This window comes from Felis catus, chromosome A1, assembly GCF_018350175.1.
Source record: "Felis catus isolate Fca126 chromosome A1, F.catus_Fca126_mat1.0, whole genome shotgun sequence".
NCBI lineage: Eukaryota > Metazoa > Chordata > Mammalia > Carnivora > Felidae > Felis > Felis catus.
This window is the reverse complement of record NC_058368.1, coordinates 80,759,644-80,780,261: the sequence shown is the minus strand read 5'-3', so window position 1 is coordinate 80,780,261 and position 20,618 is coordinate 80,759,644. Positions and strand designations below refer to the sequence as shown.

The following is a 20,618-nucleotide window of genomic DNA, read 5'->3' as shown; positions in this document are numbered from 1 at the left end:
GACCTTCCCAATATGGCAGCCACCAGCCAGGTGTGGCAAGTTAAACTTGAATTGAAACTAAAAATTCAGCTCCTTGGTCACACTAGCCACGTTGCAAGTGCCTGACAGCCAGCACCAGACAGCAGTCGGCACATATAAGACCATCTTCATCAGCACAGAAAGTTCTATCAGATAGCACTCCTCCAAATCCATAAAATTACACAAAACCGTGTGTGAAATGGTGCCCAGCTAGAGCGACTGGGGGTAACTGCCAAAATTAGGAGATATGGAAGCAGAGTAATGGTTGTTTCAACTTTTCTTTTCCTTTTTCTTCTTTTCCCAGCTCTTCTTCCCTCAGAATATAATTTGATTCTACACGTTTATTTCTGTAAGATCAGAAAAATGGTGGAACATAAAGGAATCTTTGAAGGGTCTACCACAGGTCAGGGGCTGGTGCTGATTGTCATTTGCAGTAGCTCTGTGGGTGTGTGTTTAACGTTTATCCATTTTTGAGAAAGAGAGAGAGACAGAGTGTGAGCCGGGAAGGGGCAGAGAGAGAGGCAGACATAGGATCCGAAGCAGGCGCGAGGCTCCAAGCTGTCAGCACAGAGCTGGACGGGAGGCCTGAACCCCATAAACGGTAAGATCATGACCTGAGCTGAAGTCAGACGCTCAACCGACGGAGCCACCCAGACGCCCCATGGTAGCTGTGTTCTGTGAAGCTGCCCTGAAAACTGAATTAGTGAATGCTATACCACTACCCCTGGGGCAGCACAGGGTTGGGTTCCTGAGAACCTCAGGTCACAACATTTTGGTCAGGATATCAATAGGTGACCATCCTTTATGTGTGTTTCTGTTTAAAGACACTGTGATGATTAACTTCATATGCCAACTGGACTGGGCCACCAAGCAGGCAGATATGTGGCCCGACATTACTCCGGTTGCGTCTGCCAGAGCATTTCTGAGTGAGGTTAACATGTGGGCTGGGGGGCTGAGTAAAGCAGCTCATGCTCCCTGGGGTGGGTGGGCCACGCCTCATCAGATGAAGGCCTGCATAGCACGAAAAGGCTGGGAGAGAGGGAAGCCCTCCCCGGCTGCCTGATGAGCAGGGAGGCTGGTGTTTTGCAGGCTTCAAACGCGAACCGGAATACCGGCTCATCCTGGGTGCCTGTGCTCTCACAGCGGAACACGCCACGGGTGCGCCTGTGCCTCAACCCGCTGCCCAGAGATCCTGGGGCTTCTCGGCCTCCACCCGGCGGCGAGCGGATGTCTCTGCCGACATGTGCAGGCTGCGCACGCTCCTTCTCAGCCACCCGGCCGCTCCCGACACGCCGCGCTTGCGCGAGGCTCGCCGACGCTTTTCTCGTGGACACTTGGCCAGCTCCGCGGGCTTTGAGACCCCTCAGGGACGCGAGGCCCGGGGCCAAGTGAGTGTCCGAGTCCCAGAGAAAATCACACTCTCGTGCATGTGAACCCCGCGTCCTTCCCTCCACCAAGGCTGACACAATCGTCTGCCCTTTTTAATGTTGATTTATTTTGGGAGAGACACAGAGCATTGGGGGGGGAAGAGGGGGAGGAGGCGCAGAGAGGTGGGGAGAGGATCCCAAGCAGGCTCCACTCCCAGCGCAGAGCCCGATGCCGGGGATCGACTCCCCCCGAACCCCAAAATCGGGGCCTGAGCCGAGATCAAGAGTCCACGCTCACGGGCCGTGCCCCCCCGGCAGCCCGTCCGCTCTTTCCCTGCCCGGCCGGGGAACTTCACTCTGGGTCACCCGTCTGCCAAGCGGCCCCGCTTCCGGAAAAGTCCCGCCAACTGGGGCACGCCGCGCACACCCCGCGCCTCACCCGCCACGCCTCTCCCGCCACGCGCGCTGACGCCACCATGCCCACCTGCGCCCGCCGTCCTCCCCGCGCCCCAGGACTGGCGTCCGTCTGCCCACACGTGCCCCCCGCCGCGCGCGCGGCCCCTTCTCACGGCCTGTCCTACTCACCCCTCTCCGCACACCGCGCGGGTCCCACGCAGGGCAGCGTGCTCCCGCCTGGCAAGCCTGTTCAGCCCGCCTCCCCCACGCCAGCCCTCGGGACGCCTGCCTCCTCTGGTCGCAAGTTCGCCCCGCAGCCCCGCCTCCTCACGCCCTCACGCACAGCCTCCCACGCCCGCCTCCTCGCGCTGATATCTCCGTACCCGTCACGCCCTCCGCCTCGCGCCCCCTGCAAAGGCCCCTCGTGGTGGGGACCTGAGGGACTCCGCAAGGCTGTTCTCGAACAGGGCCCCCAGGTGGGAGAGGGAAGCCGCGTGAGAAGCTTCTGGCCCAGGCAGCTCCTGGGTCAGCCGGGGTCACGACCTCTCGGTGACCTCCACCACCACCCACCCCCCCCCCGCCCCCGCCCCCGCCAGCCGCAGGTACCCGCCTCACTCACCCCTTACCCCAGAGCTGCTCCTGCCGCGAGCAGGTGAGCGTCACAAGGCCAACACAAGCTCTAGCAACTTGGACGCGGAGTGGCAGTGTTGTGCCAAAGGAGTAAAGCTCTAAATGTGGAATTTCAGCTCGGCAGAAGAGGCGAGAGGCACGCGTTTCCCGACGCACCGGGAAGGGAAGGGTCCCTGCGTCAGAAGCCCCCGCCGGGGACAGTCCGCCCGCCGAGGACGGTGCCCTGTGTATCGCACACCAGCGCCTCAAGACATCCGGGCGGGAGGACATCCAAACCCGCTACCTGCCGAACCTTTTTGTTTTTCTCCTGCGAACGCAGAGACTTTGGGCCAAAACCTTCCCGTAGATGGGAGCAGCTTACACGCGGCGAGAGGAGTACAAAGACGGCAAGGATTAAAAGCAGACCTGGAGAGCATGACACCGAGTGAAAGAAGTCAGAAACGGGAACGCCTTAGGACTGCATTACATGTGGCATCTAAGAGAACGGTGGCCGGGGGTGAGGGCGGATGGTGACACAGGTGAAGGGAGTTAGGGTACAGATTTGCAGGGATAAAACAGGTAAGTCAGGGGGGTAGAGAGTAAGCATGGGACACAGTCAATACTGTCACAGTAACTGTGCGGTGACAGATGGGAACCACGCTTGTGAATATTTCATAATGTGTATAATTATGAAATTGCCATGCTGCACGCCTGAAACTAACATATTATGTTACTGTACTTCATCTAAAAATGTTTTAAAAAGTAATTTTAAAAGCAAAATAAGGTTGGGGCGCCTGGGTGACTCAGTGAGTTAAGCATCTGACTTTGGCTCAGGTCATGATCTCACAGTTTGTGGGTCCGAGGCCCACGTCGGGTTCTGTGCTGACAGCTCGGAGCCTGGAGCTGCTTCGGATTCTGTGTCTCCCTCTCTCTCTCTCTCTCTCTGCCCCTCCCCTGCTTATGCTCTGTCTCAAAAATAAACATTAAAAAATAAATTAAAAAAAAATAAGGTTGATTCAAATGGCTGTAAATCTACCTATGAAGTGAAAAAAAAAACAGTTGCCTTTGGGTGATTTTTACTTTCTTTTTAGCATTTTTACATTTATTCTAATCAGCTTAGAGAAAACTAAACTTTTGAAATTTAATGATTACAAGGTGGATTTTATATGAGCAACGAAAGTTTTAATGGCAGTTTCAAAGCATATAGAAACAGTAAGGTAATTGCTAACTTAAAAAAAAGGCCATCACAATGAAACTGCTGATTTTACTTTTTTTTTTTTTGCTTGGGTCCCAACCTGCATTGTTTTCTTGTTACGTTGGTAATTTGATTTGAATAAATACCCGTTTCTGTAGAGGTGAGTCAATTATGTGTCTGAGAAGATCTAACAGGAACTTTCAGAATGCCATCAGCTCCAGATGACAGACCCTGTCTACATTTGATCTTGGATAGAATTGCCAGGTGGGGGGTGGGGGTTCTCAGAACTTCCCCAGCCCCCGCCATCCGTTTGTACCTCCCCCCCATCCCCCAGAATGGCTTGCAGTGCATAGAGGGAACAGGGCCCGGCCCTTTCTGTGTTTGTTCAGCTGACATCAGGCACAGTTGTTGCTTTTCTTAATTTTTTTTTAATCTTTATTTTTGAAAGAGAGAGACACAGAGCGTGAGCAGGGAAGGAACAGAGAGAGAGGGAGACAGAATCCGAAGCAGGCTCCAGGCTCTGAGCTGTCAGCACAGAGCCCAACGTGGGGCTCGAACCCACAAACCGTGAGATCATGACCTGAGCCAAAGTCGGAGGCTCAACCGACTGAGCCACCCAGGTGCCCCACAGACACAGTTTATTAAGCCCTAAATCTATTCTATTTGAATTCACTTCGTCTTTTGTTACCTGTTTTGGAGGGTTGTTTTTAATGAGCCCCATGCTGGGTGTCCTCTCCCCTCTGTCTGGGCCCCTGGAGAAGCCGCTGGCCATACCCTCCACCACCTGGTTCTCCTGTGGCTGTTGGTTCTTGCCCATGAGAGACATTCACAGAAAATTAGAACATTCCAGAATTTATTAAGACCACAGTTTCTGGCAGTCCACAACTGCTCCCCCCACCCCGTGGCCCACAGGTCCTCAGTGCCACCAGCCCTGGGGGTGCCTTCCCATCACTCCTCAGGCCCCTGGGCACTGCCCACCTCTGTCTACAAAATTATTTTCCTAAAATCTCTCACCTGTCCCTTTTGAACGTGCTGTTTCCTGCCAGGACCCTGTCGTCTAAATGTGCACCGTCCATTAGAACAGCAATACCTGGGGCGCCTGGGTGGCTCAGTCGGTTAAGCGCCCGACTTAGGCCCAGGTCATGATCTCGCGGTCTGTGAGTTCGAGACCCATGTCAGGCTCTGTGCTGACAGCTCAGAGCCTGGAGCCTGCTTCGGATTCTATGTCTCCCTCTTTCTCTCTTCTCCCCCGCTCATGCTCTCTCTCTCTCTTCTCAAAAATAAATAAATGTTAAAAAAAAATTTTTGTTTTTAATTTAGAACAGCAATACCTGAGTTATTTATAAGATAAATGTGCGTATGTCGGGACAGCGTGAAAATCCTTCTCCTGCTGAGACCACTGCTCCTTCTCAATCAGTATTAACGTAAGTGCCCCTCTGAGGGTTTCCTGTCCAAGTGACCCCAAAAGCTTTCTACGTATGTGAAAATAAGAAAGAACGGGAGAGCACACAGACAACCTGGGGTGCAGGGAAGAGGTGGAGAAGTAAACAGTCTGCCCACGTCCTCCAGGCGACCTTCCCAACATCCGAGAGCCTTGGGTGTCCCCAGCCTCTGCCTTTCACATCAGATACGGCTCCAGCAAGGAGCAGCCACGTGGCCTGGCCAGCATCCCAGGCCACGTCATCTCCCCCAGTATTAATAAGGTGGCACCGTTCTCTTTTCTCAGGTACTGGTCACAGAGCACCCATTCATCATTTTCTGCAAAACCCATCTTTTGGAGCCTCATCAGTACAGAACCTGGATCTTTCGAGGGAAGGAACCAGGTTCCCGGACGGTGCCAGGGGGGCAGGAGCAGAAACCAGATGGGCCGTGTAAGGTGTGAACGCGGCACTTCTGGTCACGCCGAGGAAGAGCCTGCGGGCCGTGGGAGTGCTGCTTTGAAGGATTTAGCACTCGGGGAGCCCTCACACAAGATGAGGTGCACGTGAAAGGCTGCCCCGCAGGTGTGGCCTGGGCTGTCAGTGTGTTTGGAAGTGACTCAGGACACAAGGCCTCTTACAAAACACTAATGGGAAAGGAGATGCTTCTGAGCCAGATCAGAATACAGCTGACCTCCTTCTGAGAGAAGGTGGAAGATTTCAAGTCAATTATCTTCTTTTCTGTAAAGTCTGTTTGTGCCTGGGATGTAAGACAAAACGATTTGTCCCTTTCAAAATAGAGCAATTTGTGTCTTTCTGAACATCCAATGTTCTGGTGACGATTGTGTGGCTTAATGCTTCAAGATGCTGTTTGTTCTACGTCTCAGTTCTAAAGACTGACCATTGTGAATCTCGGCATTAACTCTGGTTCCTCTTTACCTGAGAATTTGAGGGAAATGGATTCCAGAAGACAGGCTTTCAACAATAACTAATTCATATATCCTTCCCTTCTCAGATTAAGGAAGTCGTTCATCGTGGAAGTCTCTGTCCGACTGATTACCGCACTTCACCAAACCTAAGCTATTACAGTAGAGATATCCCAATTTCAAAGACATTAAAATGTAAGAAAGGTCATGCTACAATCGGTGAGCTACAACCATGACAATGGTCAACATTTATTGAGAGCTTATTGCATGCTGTGATGCCAAGTACTTTGCAGGTCTCCTCTGATGTCCCCCCTAGCACGGCCCTGTAAGTTAGATCTTATTACCCTCCCAATTGCACACATGTGGGAAGCCGAGCTCAGAGGTGAAGGTGGAGAGACCCAGGCAGCTGGCCTCCAGGTGCACCTGTCCGTTAGCCCCGCTGCCAACTGAAGGGATGTCGCTCTCTAGGGGCAGCGTTCATGCTCAAATTCCAGCATCTAGTTAAGCTTGAACAAAGTCCAATTGTCTGCTAAATGAAACAAATACCATTTTAAAGACAAATAGCCTTTAATGATAACAGTACTTGCCAAGAGTTGAGTAAATACACTATAATATTAAGACCTCATTGCCCAGGAGAGATGCCGCCTATGGGTTCTATAATCTGAACCATTTTCTGGAAAATTGCACAACCAGAGACCACAGATTACTCTGTCCATAGACCAGGGGCAGAGAGCGGTTCCCGCTCTGCCCCCCACCACACCCCACCCCAACGGACAGGAGACGAACCAACCAAGGAGACATGCTCACTGATTACGTCCCCATACCACACAAGAGGTGCCAGGACCTCTGCATTCTCTGTGCGCATGGACAAAAGCCCCCTTCCTGGACCTGCACAGACCATTTCCCAAACTCATCTTCCCAGTGAGGGATTCGGAGGCAGCTGCCTATGGGCACAGACATAGCCTGTGCCAAGTCCCGGAAGGTGGAATTCGACATTTAGGCCCTTGGGTTATCATGGAGGCTTGAGTCCAGGTAAGAGGGGGAGCCCACATGTTTTGCTTGGTTTGTGTCTGATATTGAGACAAGACATCAACTCTAAAGGGTATTCAGAACCAGGATGTAGGAAACAGATATTTTCCGTGTTGGAAATACACACTATTTCTAGAATGATAGCTGTCCTACAACGAAATCCTTTCTCCTAGGGATCAGGAATTTCAATGTCACAATTACATCCTAAAACATCATTTTAACCTTTCAAAAAGAAAAGACATGACACACACACAAAGAAATGATATTTTGAGAATATCAAAATACCTCCATTACCTCCCTAAGAATGCTAGCATAATTTTTTTTTTCACTTTTTAAGATAAAACATCCCAGATACAAAAGTAAAACTGAGGTATAATTTATAATTGTGTGTTTTCCGGCTTGTGTTCCAGTAACCTGTAATTTTTCAGAAACAGTTGAAGGAAGATTCAGCCATTAGATTTATGAAATGTGTGCCTGGGGTGAAATACAAAATAAGGTGAGATTCGCAAACCTTACGGGTTGGCGGGTGCAGGAAGCAACCTTCTGTAAATAAACTCTTAATTTCAGCGGCTCAGGGCCCAAGGAAGTGGTCAAAGTCATGGCAGGCTTTGAACTGGATCTCTGCACTTTGGAGATTCGATTTGCACACAGCGGTAGAAAAGCATTTAACCTGACCCCCAGTTTCAGGCGAGTCCGTCAAGTGGTGCAGGTTAAAACAGAAATAAACACAGAAACACAGTGAGCCAATTTTTGACAGATAATTATCTGCATAACATCCTTTGCAGTTGTTGACATGTGCTTTTATTTTAAAAACTGCCTATTTTGTACCCAATTTTTATATCGAAACTTTTTCTAATAATCAAAAAGTCTGTAGTTTTAATCTATGTTCTGATTCCCTAAAAAGTAAAAAATATGCATTCAAACATCCCTGTTACGTTCTTCATGTACTTCCCTGTCTTGAAGAAAACCTAGCCAAGCCAAGGTAACCACAGATCACTTGGTAATCAGGGTGAAAAGATTGAAATGACTTTAATGGGAGGATAGAGGTTCTGGAAAACGAAATAATGAAGAGTCTTTGACCTCACTGACATTCGTCTTAGCATATATTCCTGCTCTTTGCCTTCTAACCCAAAGGGTCTGGTTCACCTTGTGTCTGCCATATGAGTAAGGCCAGAAGAGTCACAATGGAATATTTCAGTGTTTTCCTGTGTGGATTTTTACCCCTTTTTCTTTATTTCCCCCTCCTTCACCTTCATAGTCCATGTTACAGTTAAACCATTAGAGGACACTAAGCCAGTCATGACCCATCTGCCGGAAGCCTCAGGAGCAGGGCCCTGGCCAGCCCTTACCGCCTGGGGCACCTGCCACAGTGCACCTGCCGGGCTCCCAGGTGGGTCTGTCTCCCTGACTCCACAGGACCCAGACAGTGTGGGCTCCCTGCGGGACCAGCGGAAGAGGCCCCCCGGCTGGAGCTCACGCCTGCCCATCCTGTGGCCACCATGATGCACAGCGGTAGGTTCTGGAGGAGTGCTTCACCTGGATCACCCTGCACCTGCTCCCCAGACCCCACCTGGTCCTGGTGTCCACCCCACCACCCACCAGAGGCCCCGAGCCCCTGGCATCCCACCCTTGCCTGCCCACCCTCCCTCCCCAAGTCTTCAGAAAGAAAAGAGCAACTCCTCTTGCAAGGAGGTGGCCGCCCATTGCGGGTAGGGAGGACACGAGGGCGCACAGAGTCTGCCTGTGGGGGGTTGGTGGAGAGGGGAGGGTGCCGCTCCGTCCTCCTGTCTGCCTCGGGACACTCAGTAGACGATCTGGGCGGCAGGAGACTTGCCTCCCATACAACACCCAGTCTTGGGTTCCAGCCTGAAGGCTGCTTGGGTGGCAGGCCCCCCCGCTCCTAAATGCCTGCCATGCTCTGCGCCGGACAGAGGGCCGCTTGTGACCAGTAGTGCACGTGCATGCCTCGCCTGTAACCCCCTAGGCCGTGACATGGCCCCACTGCTGAGTGACGTGCAGGAGAAAAGGCAGTTGGCCGTCTAAAGTAGGGGACGGTAAGTGCAGCTTGCTTTTATCTTTTTTTCAGTAACTAGAGAGGAAAACCAGGCACAAGACCAGAGTCCCAAGCACCCACCTTCTTCTTTCCAATCACCTGTCCCCCCCTGGGCTGGCGCTCCCGGGATCGCCCAGTGCCACCCACCCAACAGAACCCTGTGCTCCTCCCTCTCTTTGCCCTACGCATCGCAGGTGCCAAGAGGCAAAGCCACTGCACCTTAAAACAGGAAGTATTAAAAGGAGAACTTTTCATTGAGACCACCAAATAGCTACAGAAAATTACAATTTTCTGGTTGGAAGTGTGCTGTGATACCTGCCCATGGTTTCCACAGCGAACGAAGTCTATTTCCCCATCGTTTCCTCCACAGTGAAAACTCTCCAGAACTTTGTTTACCATTTCCTTTACAGGAAGTTGAAAAGCTAATTCTCTGACAATTAGCAATCTTTTCTTTCACGTTGATTCAACCTTAGCATAAGAATAAAGCCTCCAGCAATGCAGCTCTGTCAGCAGGAAAAGGAAGAACTTGTCGGGGGGCTTTTCTGACAAAGTACATAATGAAAGCCAACAGAATCCTGGCTTTTATTTTTCACCTGAAAATGAATATGAAATAGATTTTAAAATCGGAATTTGAGGTGCTCGCGATATTGAAAGCACAGACTAACTGCAGCAGAGTAAAATATATACAATTAGAATCCTGGTTCTGAAAGACTTCAGTGGAAGTAACATTGGTTGGCATTGAAAACACACAGAGGTGTGTTAAGTAAAGCATAAAAACATACACTGGTGTCAACTAATTGGATAATGACATATAATACCACAACTGTCAGCTTCCACTGTGCCTTAAAAGTTCTTTTGTGAAGCACGCAATTTCATTGTTAAAATTCCAAAACAACACACAGAAATACCTGCTGGCCAGCATCGGCCCCGCACACACCCCTGCCACATCTGGGTGCAGGTAAACACTGCTGCTACCCCCTCACCCCTGCTTTCTCAGGTCCACGGTGGGGGGGGGGGGGACGGGGGCAAGCCGTCAACGGATTCAGCGTCTCTGAAACTGTCCAAGTTCGCTGGTTTAAAATTGCACACTCTGGTCTTCATCTCAAGTTCATTCTCCAATTCTGAACCGAGGACAGGTTTTGCAAAGCCCTGAGCGTAAGCCAGGAGAGCACATTATTCCGTGGGACCTTTACAAAAAAGGTACCCCTGAGTGAGACTACCAGTGACGATGAAAGGACCGAGTCCGCCAAACAATCAAAATCCAGCAGGAATGACATTCTTCCGACCGGTGCTAACACTGCCCACGCCATCCTCTACATTTCTCAGCAGGCAAAAGGGTTTTCCTTTCTCCACCGCCCCCCTTCTTGCTTCCTTTCTTTCCTTCCTTCCTTGCTTCCTTCCTTTCTTTTCCATTGAATGATGTTCAGAGCCAAGAAAATGGAACTTCAAAGGCAACCAAAACTGATTCCTAAACAGCTAGAGCATTCTATCAGAACCTTCTTTCTATGTTTGCAATCTCAATAACCTAGACAGATTAGAGCTTCATTCTTTCAACTCTGTGTCCGATCCAACGCAAAGTGACCTTTATCTCAGTGGCCCTGGCCCCTCCATCTGGGTCCAGGAACACCACGGCTATTTTCACAATCCAACCCGAAGGTAGAGCTGCCACACATTTTTGCGATTGCCAAAACATAACTTTTTACCAACTTGAGAGAGAGAACAAAAGTCACTGTTGCCCAAGTAGCAACAGTCGGCGAAACATCCGTAGTGGCAGTTCCAGCCCCATCTGACTCCCAACGGCATCACTCCTGCACAGGCAGCTTCCAAGCTCAGGTCAGCGCACATACGTCTCAGCAGGACAGTCTTTCCACCTATGGGTCACACAGTACCCTGCACCCAGGTGCCACCAGGTCCTAGAGGACGGCCCGGTGGCCCCACACACACGCCCCCTCAAAAGGGTCCTGCACCGGCTGGAGGGCAGAGCCGCCTGTGGGCTCCACCTGTGATCCGGTTGGAAGTCACCACAATTCAGACGACCAGACGCTCTCCCCCTGCGGACCCCCGACCACTTAGCAGAAAAAGCACAGCAGGCTGTGCCCCCACCACCTCACCCCTCTCCCCATCGACCAAGGACACCCCCTCCTCCTGCAGGGGACACCCAGCAGCCTACCTCCTGTGCCCTGCGTGCAGCTGCCTGTCGGGTCCAGGGCTCCGGGACGCTCCTGTCCTCGTGGGCGCCGAGAGCCTGCTCCTGTGAATGACAACGTCCTGTGGCAGCCGGCTGGGGCTCCGGCAGCCGCGGCGGCCGTGGCAGTGACGAGCACAGCTTGAGACCATCCGCAATTAACCAAATATCGTAGGGCAGCGACAAATCAACAACGAAAACCAGAGCACAGATCCAGGCAAAGTCCCATTTCAGAGGGATGCTGAAAGCCAAAGTCACCGAACGCCACGTTTCTTCTTCAAGATCATTCCAGCCAGCCCCTTCAGCTATTTTTACTGTACCATAATGCACTAGGTCTGGCTTTTACCCTATTGAAAGAACATGAATATATTATTACCCACACAAAAGAGCGGGTTATTGTTTATGAATTACCAGCCTTCCCAGCAACAAAGGCTATTTTCATAAGAAAACTCAATTTCATTTTAGCTCCAATTTGATTACCAGCTGAAGAAAAGAAGCCCTGCCCTAACCCTCAAAGGATTTTTATTCATACCATTGAATGGGCTTTATTGCTTCCTTTTCAAAACTGACGTAGAAAGCTTTTAGAGTAAAACATTGACAAAAAATTATTGCGCTGCTATTTTGTGCAATAACAGAGCTGAAGAGGGCAATGATTTCTCCGCCATCCTTCACTGTACTTCAGAATAGCGAGGGCTGGAATTAATGACAGACCGGAGGGAGGGCGCAAGCTAGGGTCTCACAATGCACGTCAAATCTAAATGATCACTATACATTGAAAAGCCCCCAAAAAAGCCCACAGCTGATTGATTCGCGGCTTTCACAAGAAAGACAGGCTTGAAGAGCTTACTGCTCTACAATTTACTCGGAATTATCATAAAAATGAATGTAGAGGCTGAATGTCACCCGGGCAAGCTCCAAAACACACACCCAGGGACAAAGTTCACGCAGGAGCCAACACCTCTCGCAGCCACATCTGAGGGCTATCGGGTGCCCGTGGTCGGGCTTGGCTCGCCGTTGTCACGCGGGCCAGGCTTGACACGGGCTCCACAGAGGAGAATCTTCCCCCACGCTGGAATATCCTTCCATTGGAAGTGGGAAAACCCACAGCTGCAAACAATGGCCCGGTGTCCCGGATGCTGGCCCAGCTAGCCTTGCACCTGCACCGGCTGTCCCGGACCCGCCCTGAGGCTGCGTGCCTGTGGCTTGTTCGTTGTCATTTGCCCAAGGGAGCCGTAAGTTTGCAACGACTGGATTGCTCACAAAACCAGCTTGGGGGTAAATGTTTAAATGATACAGGTGGCCGTCGCTAAAATGGCTTTCCCCGCATGCATGGCACTTCTCTTGTCATTAATATTTGAGCAAGAATGGGTAAGCTAGCAGGGTTGCCAAAGAAACCCGCACTTGATATTATGCAAATAGGGTCTACGTTGTAATAACTTGGCTTTCCAGGTGCCCCCGCCAATGGCCTGCTCACGTAGATGCCTCGGGCAAGATGGGACCAACCAAGACTTCCGGGAGGATGCCCTTAAAAATCTCCTTATTAGTGGGGCAATGCCTCTCCTAGCTTACCAAATGGCACCACTGGGATTTATAAGTGAAGAATGCGTCATCTTCAAGGTTTCAGTAGGAAAGCAGTATTTATACTTGAAAACAAACAGACCAAAGATCGGTGAAGCTACTTTGGTTGGCCATTACACTTCGTAAAGGCTGTCAAATTCAAATGTCAAATGCTGGTGTTTCCTGGCATTTCTGTCAGTCAGGCAATCGGAGTGTCACTGTTTAGTAGGAAACAAGAAGATGTCCGGTCGTAATAGGTCATTTCCAACGATGTGATCCCTCTTTGCTCCGGAGCAGACCCACCGTCTTGTAACCACCAACACCACATGTTGACAATGTCAAAGCTGATATTTAAAAAGCCAAACTCCCCCCCAAGCATTCACATGCTTACAGTTAAGCATTCGGCATTGGGTAGATAACAATAAGCCAACTAAAGCACGTCTCTTACTTCTGAGGGCTTCTCAGCATTCTGGAAACTGCCTGTTCAATTCATAAAATACAGACCATTCCACATTTGAGTATCCTTCAAATACTTATGGCAGTGATGTTTTATAAAGTCACCATGAACACTGAATTAGCAAACACCGAGCCATTGTTCTCAGGGGAAACGCAGGGGTAGGTGCCTACAAGCCTCTGGTTATGACATTTTCAACCAACCGATCAATCGGTAATTTTGTTTTATGTGTGTTTCCGTCTAAAGATGCTTTAATGTATATTGTTTTGTTAACATTGAACTCATGGCCAACAGCACATAACTTAGAGCTGAACGAGGCTTCTCTGACCCGCACATTTTCTCCATGAGGCTCATCACCACTTTGTACTTAGGAGCACCAGGCAGTGCTTCAGCACTATGCGTGGGGCCCGCTTAAAACAGCAAAACCACACCAAAAAAGCGCAAAAGGCTGAAAACGTGGCACTAAGCCCATAAAAAGGATGTGTTTTTAAAGCACAAGGACCGGGGCGCCTGGGTGGTTCAGTCGGTTGAGCGTCTGACGTCAGCTCAGGTCATGATCTCACGATTCGTGAGTTCCAGCCCTGCGTCGGGCTCTGCGCTGACAGCTCGGAGCCTGGAGCCTGCTTCGGATTCTGTGTCTCCTTCTCTCTCTGACCCTCCCCAGCTCGTGCACTTTGTCTCTCGAACATAAATAAAAATTAAAAAAAAAAAGCAGAAGGACGAAACAAGGAGTAGGGGTACTGTATTGTTCTACCTTGGCCAGGAATGGGCACAGCGCTCGACTCAAATTTTTTGACGCACTGTGAAAAACTTGGGGTTACAAATAAATTTTAGTAAGCAGGAGAATTCACAGATACAGGAGTGGGAACAATGAGAATCAACCTCTTTTTCGGACTCATGGCACCTGCAGTTGTGCCCAGAACGCCCTTGTGGACAGTACTGTGGCCTCCCGTAAAGCACACATTGAAGCCCTAACCAGCAGCATGACTCTTCGTGGAGACACGGACTTCCAGGGGCAATGGAGGTCAAAAGAAGTCCTAAGGGTGGAGTCCTCATCTCACAGGATTAGCAGCCTTCCACAAAGAAGAGCACCTCTCTCCGCACCAAGGAAAGGCTGTGCGCAGGCCACAAGTAGGGCTCTCACTAGACACCAGCCTTGCTGGCGCCTTGGTCTCGGACTTCCAGCCTCCAGAACCATGAGCATTAAAGTCCATTACGTCAGCTGCCCTGCCTGTGGTATTATGGCGGCCCACGCTTAGGCAGAAGCAAAGAGTGGAATGGAGATGTGGCTCCATCAACCAGTAAACACGAGTGAACACCTACTGCCTATCACCTGGCATCTGTGAGGCACAGGGCAGGAGCTGACGGGAAGGTCGCAGAAAGAGCCCACACGTGGCTTAATCCGTGGGGAACATGAGCCTGCGTCCCAGGGAAAGCTGACCCGCGAGGCTGGTGGAGGAGGCAGCACCAAGTCAGGAGGGACAGCAGTTCCCAGGTGGCAGGTAGGCCTGGGGAAGCAGGGGGCGGGGACACCAGGCTGCAGGTGTCGCTGGGCGCCCGCCAAACAGAGGGGCAAGTGTTCCAAACATGGGCCTTGCTCATGTCACAATCACCTGGGGAGTTTATGAGAAGCAGAAGTCTCTGGGTCCGCCTGGTTGTGAGGCCCTAAAAACCTGCTTTCTAACGCACCGCCCCCCGCGGCCCCGAATCCTCCTCAAGCTAGAAAAGCACTGCTATCAGTTGAGCGGGTAAGAGCCACCCGACTTAGAGAAGTTGACCAAGATTGAACGAAACCACCACACCCGACAGATAAGCTGTGGGGGCTTGAAACCAGCCTCCCCCCAGAGAGCAGCTGCTCGTCCCTCACCTGGCGGTGGCGACCGCCCCCCCCAGTGGTGGCCGACCTGCAGCCAGGTGGCATCTCAGCTACCTCAGTGTGTGTGGTGCGGGCTTACGAAGCAAGGTCCTGCTTGGCCTTTAAGACATCTTAACTTGAGGGGACGCAGCAATGCACAAAATAGGTGAGAAGCACACCCCTCTCATCATGACTTTACGTTCACAATAAGTACACAGGGAAAGCCAAAAAGGAAAGGGAGCCTTCCTGCAAGCCGTTGTGGTGTCCACAGAGCCAGAAAGTTCTGCCCCGCGGGACTTGTGACTTGCCTGTAGGTAGATCAGAGCCTCCTGGTTAAATATGAGCTCCTGGAGGACCAGGAGCCCCACTCACTTGTCTCTGGATTTACAGAGCCTGGCACATAATAGCTGCTCAATAAAACTATTAGCATGAAATGTCTTCAGACAGTACAGACAGACTAGCCATCTAAGAAAGCTAAAACTCTGAATGTGGCACAATTAACAAAATTAGGGAACATGAGCATGAATGCAAATGTTACCAATTTGTTTATGTTAAAAAAAAGAAAACAAAGCGATCTTTAAAACCACGAGGTTTGAGGGCACCTGGGTGGCTCAGTCCGTTGAGCCTCCGACTTCGGCTCAGGTCATGAGCTCACGGTTCGTGGGTTCAAGCCCCACGTCGGGCTCTGTGCTGACAGCTTGGACCCTGGAGCATGCTTCCGATCCTGTGTCTCCCTCTCTCTCTGCCCCTCCCCCACTCATGCTCTGTCTCCCTCTGTCTCAAAAATACACAAACATTAAAAATAAAAATAAAACCAGGAGGTTTCACTTACATTTTCAGACAATTCAGAACTTCTTTCGGTCCCCCTGAGGTGGTCTCCCCGTCCCGGCCCAGATCCCAGGTGGCTGAGAACTGTCACCTGCCTTTCAGCATCCGGAAGCGAAGGAGCAGAAGCATTGATCAACAAAGAAAACCTTTTATTCCATCAGTAGTTCCTCAACCGTCTGAAATCAGGAACCATATAACCTGGGCTCCTAAAAGTCCGATCAGGTCATCAGGAGGCTCAAAATGTCTTACACTTTTGTCCTGACGTTTCAGCCCTCCGTGCAAATCGAGCCCCCATGACACATCTCACCGTGTCCTCCGAGCAGCCGGGCTGCCTTGGAGGACGCGATACGAGGCACTCAACAGTCACGAGACATTTGTGAGGCACGTGACTCTGTCCTTAAACTTGTTACTCATCTGCTGTCTGAGCGGCACATCTCAAAATTACACCAGGATAAAATCACTTCCAATTTTTTATTCATTGTCCAGTTTTATCTCTATCTTTCAAAACTCTGCCTTGACGCTGTGACTCTGTGATTTGACTGAGTACCTGCTTCTTCTCCATTCTCCTCTCTTACCCCCGAGAGAGAGAAGCTGGCCCCTTGCAGCTGACTCACAGGCTCCTGAAATAAGTGCACATCTGGAAGCTGGGGTCCAGACAGGACCGCATATGCAGCAGGAAGAAATGAGCCACACTCAACCCAAAGTGTAAAGAACCTCCCTTAGGAGATTTCTATTTCAAATCCTTCTTCTGGATTTCGACAAGCACATCCCGAACGGGCCCAGTGATGTGGTTCCGGTGACGGGAGCTCTGTCTCCCGAGCCTTCAGGCGGTACTTGGGACAACGCACGGCCGTCGGACCCAGCACCTGTGTACATCCTGAAGGGAGACCCACACCGCAAACGTGCCCCGGACCTGCCCTTGTGCTCCTTCCCCCTGGAAAATGCATCCAAACCACCCAAAGGATGGCACTAAGTGACCCCCCCCCCACCACTCACACCACCAGCAGCCTCCCCTCTGTGAGCAAACACCTGGCTGGACCTGCCTAGGGGTTCGGGGCAGACCTGTTCCCATATGATGAACACACATGGCTTTGGGACAAGAAGCACAGGCTATTCAGGAGGCCGGGGGGCAGGTGGACATTTCCCCCATATGCTGTCCCCTAGTTTTCTCCTGCCGACTCCCTGTCTTCTCATTCGATCCATTTCTGACACTAACTTCCCAGTTGGCTCAGTCCCACAAGACAGCTAGCCCTTTCCGAGGCTAGTCCCAAGGTCCGGGTCCCTAGACCTCCAGCACTGTGCTCCACTAGGGACAAATTTGGGGGTCCGTTCAGGTTCGGTGACCCACTAGAACAGCTCCTGTAACTCGGGAAAACACTGTTTAGGATTACTGCATTGTTATAAAGGATACAAATAAATAGCCAGATGAAAACGCACCCTCAGTGCAAGGTCAGGGGACAGCGGGCACGCGTGCTGTTGCCAGGCAGGCCGCCCTCCCGAACCATCAACGCATCCACCGCCAGGCAGCTCTCAGAACTTCAGGTCCAGGGTTTCTATCTGGAGTCTGACCGACTGGCCTCAATCTCCAACCCCGTCCCCTCCCAGGAGTTCAGGGGGGAAGCTGAAGTCCCAACCCTTCCACAGGCCAGTTGCTTCCAGGGGACAGGAATCAGCTCATAAACTCAAGTGTGGCGAGGGCTCGTAATGAATAACAAATGACCTCCCGGGGAAATTCTAGCGTGTTAGGATTTCTATGCCAGGCCCTGGGGGCAAAGACCAAATGCGCACCCACTATACCCCACTAGGGCGGCATGCCCAGCACCGTCCACCAGTCGCAGGGTTGCTTTGCAGCCTCTCTGGGATGTTGGCAAGGCTGGCCTCGCCTGGAACTTTCAGGAGCGTGAGGCTGAGGGTGGGAGGAGCAGAGGTAGCTCAAGCAGACGAGTCAGGGGAGGAGCCGCTTTGCGTTGGGGTTATTTCTCACGGCCTGTCCTCTCCTGTGCGGGGGCCTGCCTCGTCAGCACCTCCAGACCCAGCATGGCTGACCCAGGGCCACCTGCCTACGTCCCTCTTCCAGGTCACACCGTGGTCGTCACGATGAGGCCCGGCCTGTATGATAAGTATGGGGCCTGAGACTAGATCCCCTCTAAATGCAAACACTGGCTGGCACGTCCCCCACTTGGTGGTCATTCCCATCACATATTGGCTGGAAAGGGGTGAGGCGCCCCGGCTGGGCAGGTGAGTGAGAGCTAAGGCCATGGTGGTAGTGCCCATCACGTGCAGAGGTGAGCCCTAGCGAGTACCGGTCGAGTTTCTCCAGAACCAACAGGACAGAGACAGAGACTTGTCCCCAGGTCTCAGCTCACACCACCATGGAGGCTGAGGTCCACCTCCTACCCGCCTTCTGCAGGCTGGAGCCCCGGGAGAGCCCGCGGTGCAGGTCTGAGGCCTGGGAGGAAGCAGGGCTGAGGCAGGGGCAGACGCATGTCCCGGCTCCACCATCAGCAGAGGGAAGGTGCGAGCTGCCATCCTATTGGCCCCAGGCAGACCCCGTAGAGCTGCCTCGCTCGCGCAGTCCCAACACTCCCATCCTGTCAGGATGTCCAGAAACACCCTCCTGGGCACACTCAGAGCACCGTCACCAGGAATCTTGGCACCCTGTGCTGTGGGAGCTGTTCGTGTCTCAGCCCTTGACTCCCACAGCGATTCTGCAGAGTGGGGGCCACCGTTCCCCCATTTCGGAGAAGGGGGTCTGAGTGCGGAGGGCTTGCATGGCTACTGAGACATAGCAGCCGGGAGATTCCCGAGAGAGTCACCCCAAAACCTGCTCGGGTGCAAGCTCTGCCTTAGAAATCCCCAGACGTGACAGCCAGGTGGCTCCCTCCCCTCCCCTCTCCTCCCCCCACCGCACTAACCTCTGATGCCTGGGCAGGCGCTCCCCACACTCACACCTGAGGAAGCTGAGAGGGAGACCCGGCTCCCCACTGCCCAGACCTGCCTCCACACAGATGGGACCACAGTCTAGCTCGGGATAAGCGAACTGTCCTGACAAGGCCTCTTCTGGTAAGCGTGGGAGCCCAAGAGTCGTGGACCAGGACGGTCACCAAGCCACACGCTCCCTCCGGATGTGGAGGTACCTAAGTCACATTTATACATTTATACCTGTTTGACCCGTGCAGACCAGACCCCTAAGTGGAACGCGTTATTTCAGGAAAGGGCCTGGAGACCTCACACTCCTTCCAGTAAAGTCCTCCCAGGATTTGTATCCTGCACGGTCTCGAGCCTTCCAGCGCGTGCCCGGATCATCAGTGGAGCTTCACTGGGCCTCCGGAGGGGGGAGCGGGGCAGGTGTGGCAATGTGACCTCACCTTGGGTCCACCTGGCCCTGTGGGTCACACCTGAGTGCAGATTCTGCCTGAATGCGGATCCACTGTGCCTGCTGGGCCAGTACACCAGGAGCGGCACAGGCATTCGGAAGGAGAAGGGCAAAGGGAAATAAAGGTCCGATATAAGAAAGCGAGAGAATGAGAGCTTCCCTGAAGGCCAGAGAAAGACCGAGGGGCTCCCGGCGGCTGAGGGCCAAGGAGAGCGGCCGAAGTCAGCTGAGCACATAGCATGCTGGTCCTTTAATGGACGTGTGGTACAAAGAGTCCAGCCAGCAGAGAAGACAGGGCTCCAAAATGAAAACATCTTTCCTCCTATAGAAATCAAAGTATTACTCCCCAAAGTCAAAGCCACCCTCATAAGCCAGACTTGGCACAAGAAACGCCGTGAGTTAACTGTTAGCTGGTGCAGAATCGCTAGAACGATGTGTGGACACCAAGTTCATTTTCGTCACGCACGCACACGCACGCACCCACCTGCCCTCACACGCGGTTAGGAAGGAAGTCTCAGAGCTGTTCTGTGTTCTTGTTCTGTGTTCTTGCCCAAATCAAGGCAAGCGAATCAATAGTGCTGAAGGGTTTTCGATGGGAAGGCAGAGCTCTCAGCTAGAGTACAAGGTCGGAGAGCCCCTTCACAACGTGGACAAAAGAGACACCGTCAGAGGGAGGAATATTCTAGAGGGAAAACAGGGAAGAAAACAGCAAAGGGCAGTTGGCTCACAGGAAGGCTGCGGTCGGGGACTGTCTGAAGGGGGTGGGCACCATGGACAGCGTCTCCAGGAGTAAGGACAGAAGATGTCTGGCTTCCCCAGAGTCTGGCCTCAAAGCAGCTAGAGAGGACGCCACAGAGCCCACCCACAGGTGCGGTTCTGGACAGCTGGGAGAGAACCAAACGGGTCGGCCAACGCACCTCACGGTCTCCTCCGTCCACAGAGACATCAGTGCTGAGCCCAGGTCCCAGCCCAGGCCTCCCTCTGTGCCATTCAGCAGGAGCAGAGCATCTACCGGCTGAGCCCAGCACCCCAGTCACAAGTCACTGAACCATCATCCCCATTTCACAGGCGAGGAAACCGAGGACTCCCACACGCAAGCCAGCAGCGTGACTCCGACTGGAACGTCCAAACCCCACGCCCAACCCAAGAGACCTCCCGTGAAGCCCTGTCCTGCACCCTCCTGGCCCCACTAGATTTGAGAGGCTTTCTCTAGGGCATGGTGACCATGTCCTTGTCTCCCGAGTAGGAGACTACTAATAATCACACCAGGCTACAGGTATGAGCCAGGATTGGCCTGGGGACAGGACCTGTGTTGAACCCACCCGGCCCAGCTGCCTCAGCCCCAACAGAAA

The 20,618-nt window shown here is 52.2% G+C and overlaps 2 long non-coding RNA genes across 2 annotated transcripts in view; one reads left to right on the top strand and one right to left on the bottom strand.

Moving 5' to 3' along the window:
• LOC123384983 overlaps nucleotides 1-2,114 on the bottom strand; it is a 396,740-nt gene extending 394,626 nt beyond the window's left edge. Inside the window, exon 1 of the long non-coding RNA XR_006596865.1 lies at nucleotides 1,971-2,114. This is a non-coding gene — a long non-coding RNA (uncharacterized LOC123384983). The remainder of the gene's footprint in view (nucleotides 1-1,970) is intronic.
• Nucleotides 2,115-2,384: 270 nt separating this feature from the next.
• LOC123384979 lies at nucleotides 2,385-8,577 on the top strand. Its single transcript, XR_006596855.1, has 3 exons — nucleotides 2,385-2,969; nucleotides 4,906-5,009; nucleotides 5,312-8,577. It is a non-coding gene; the product is annotated as an uncharacterized LOC123384979 (long non-coding RNA).
• The last annotated feature ends 12,041 nt before the right edge of the window (nucleotides 8,578-20,618 follow it).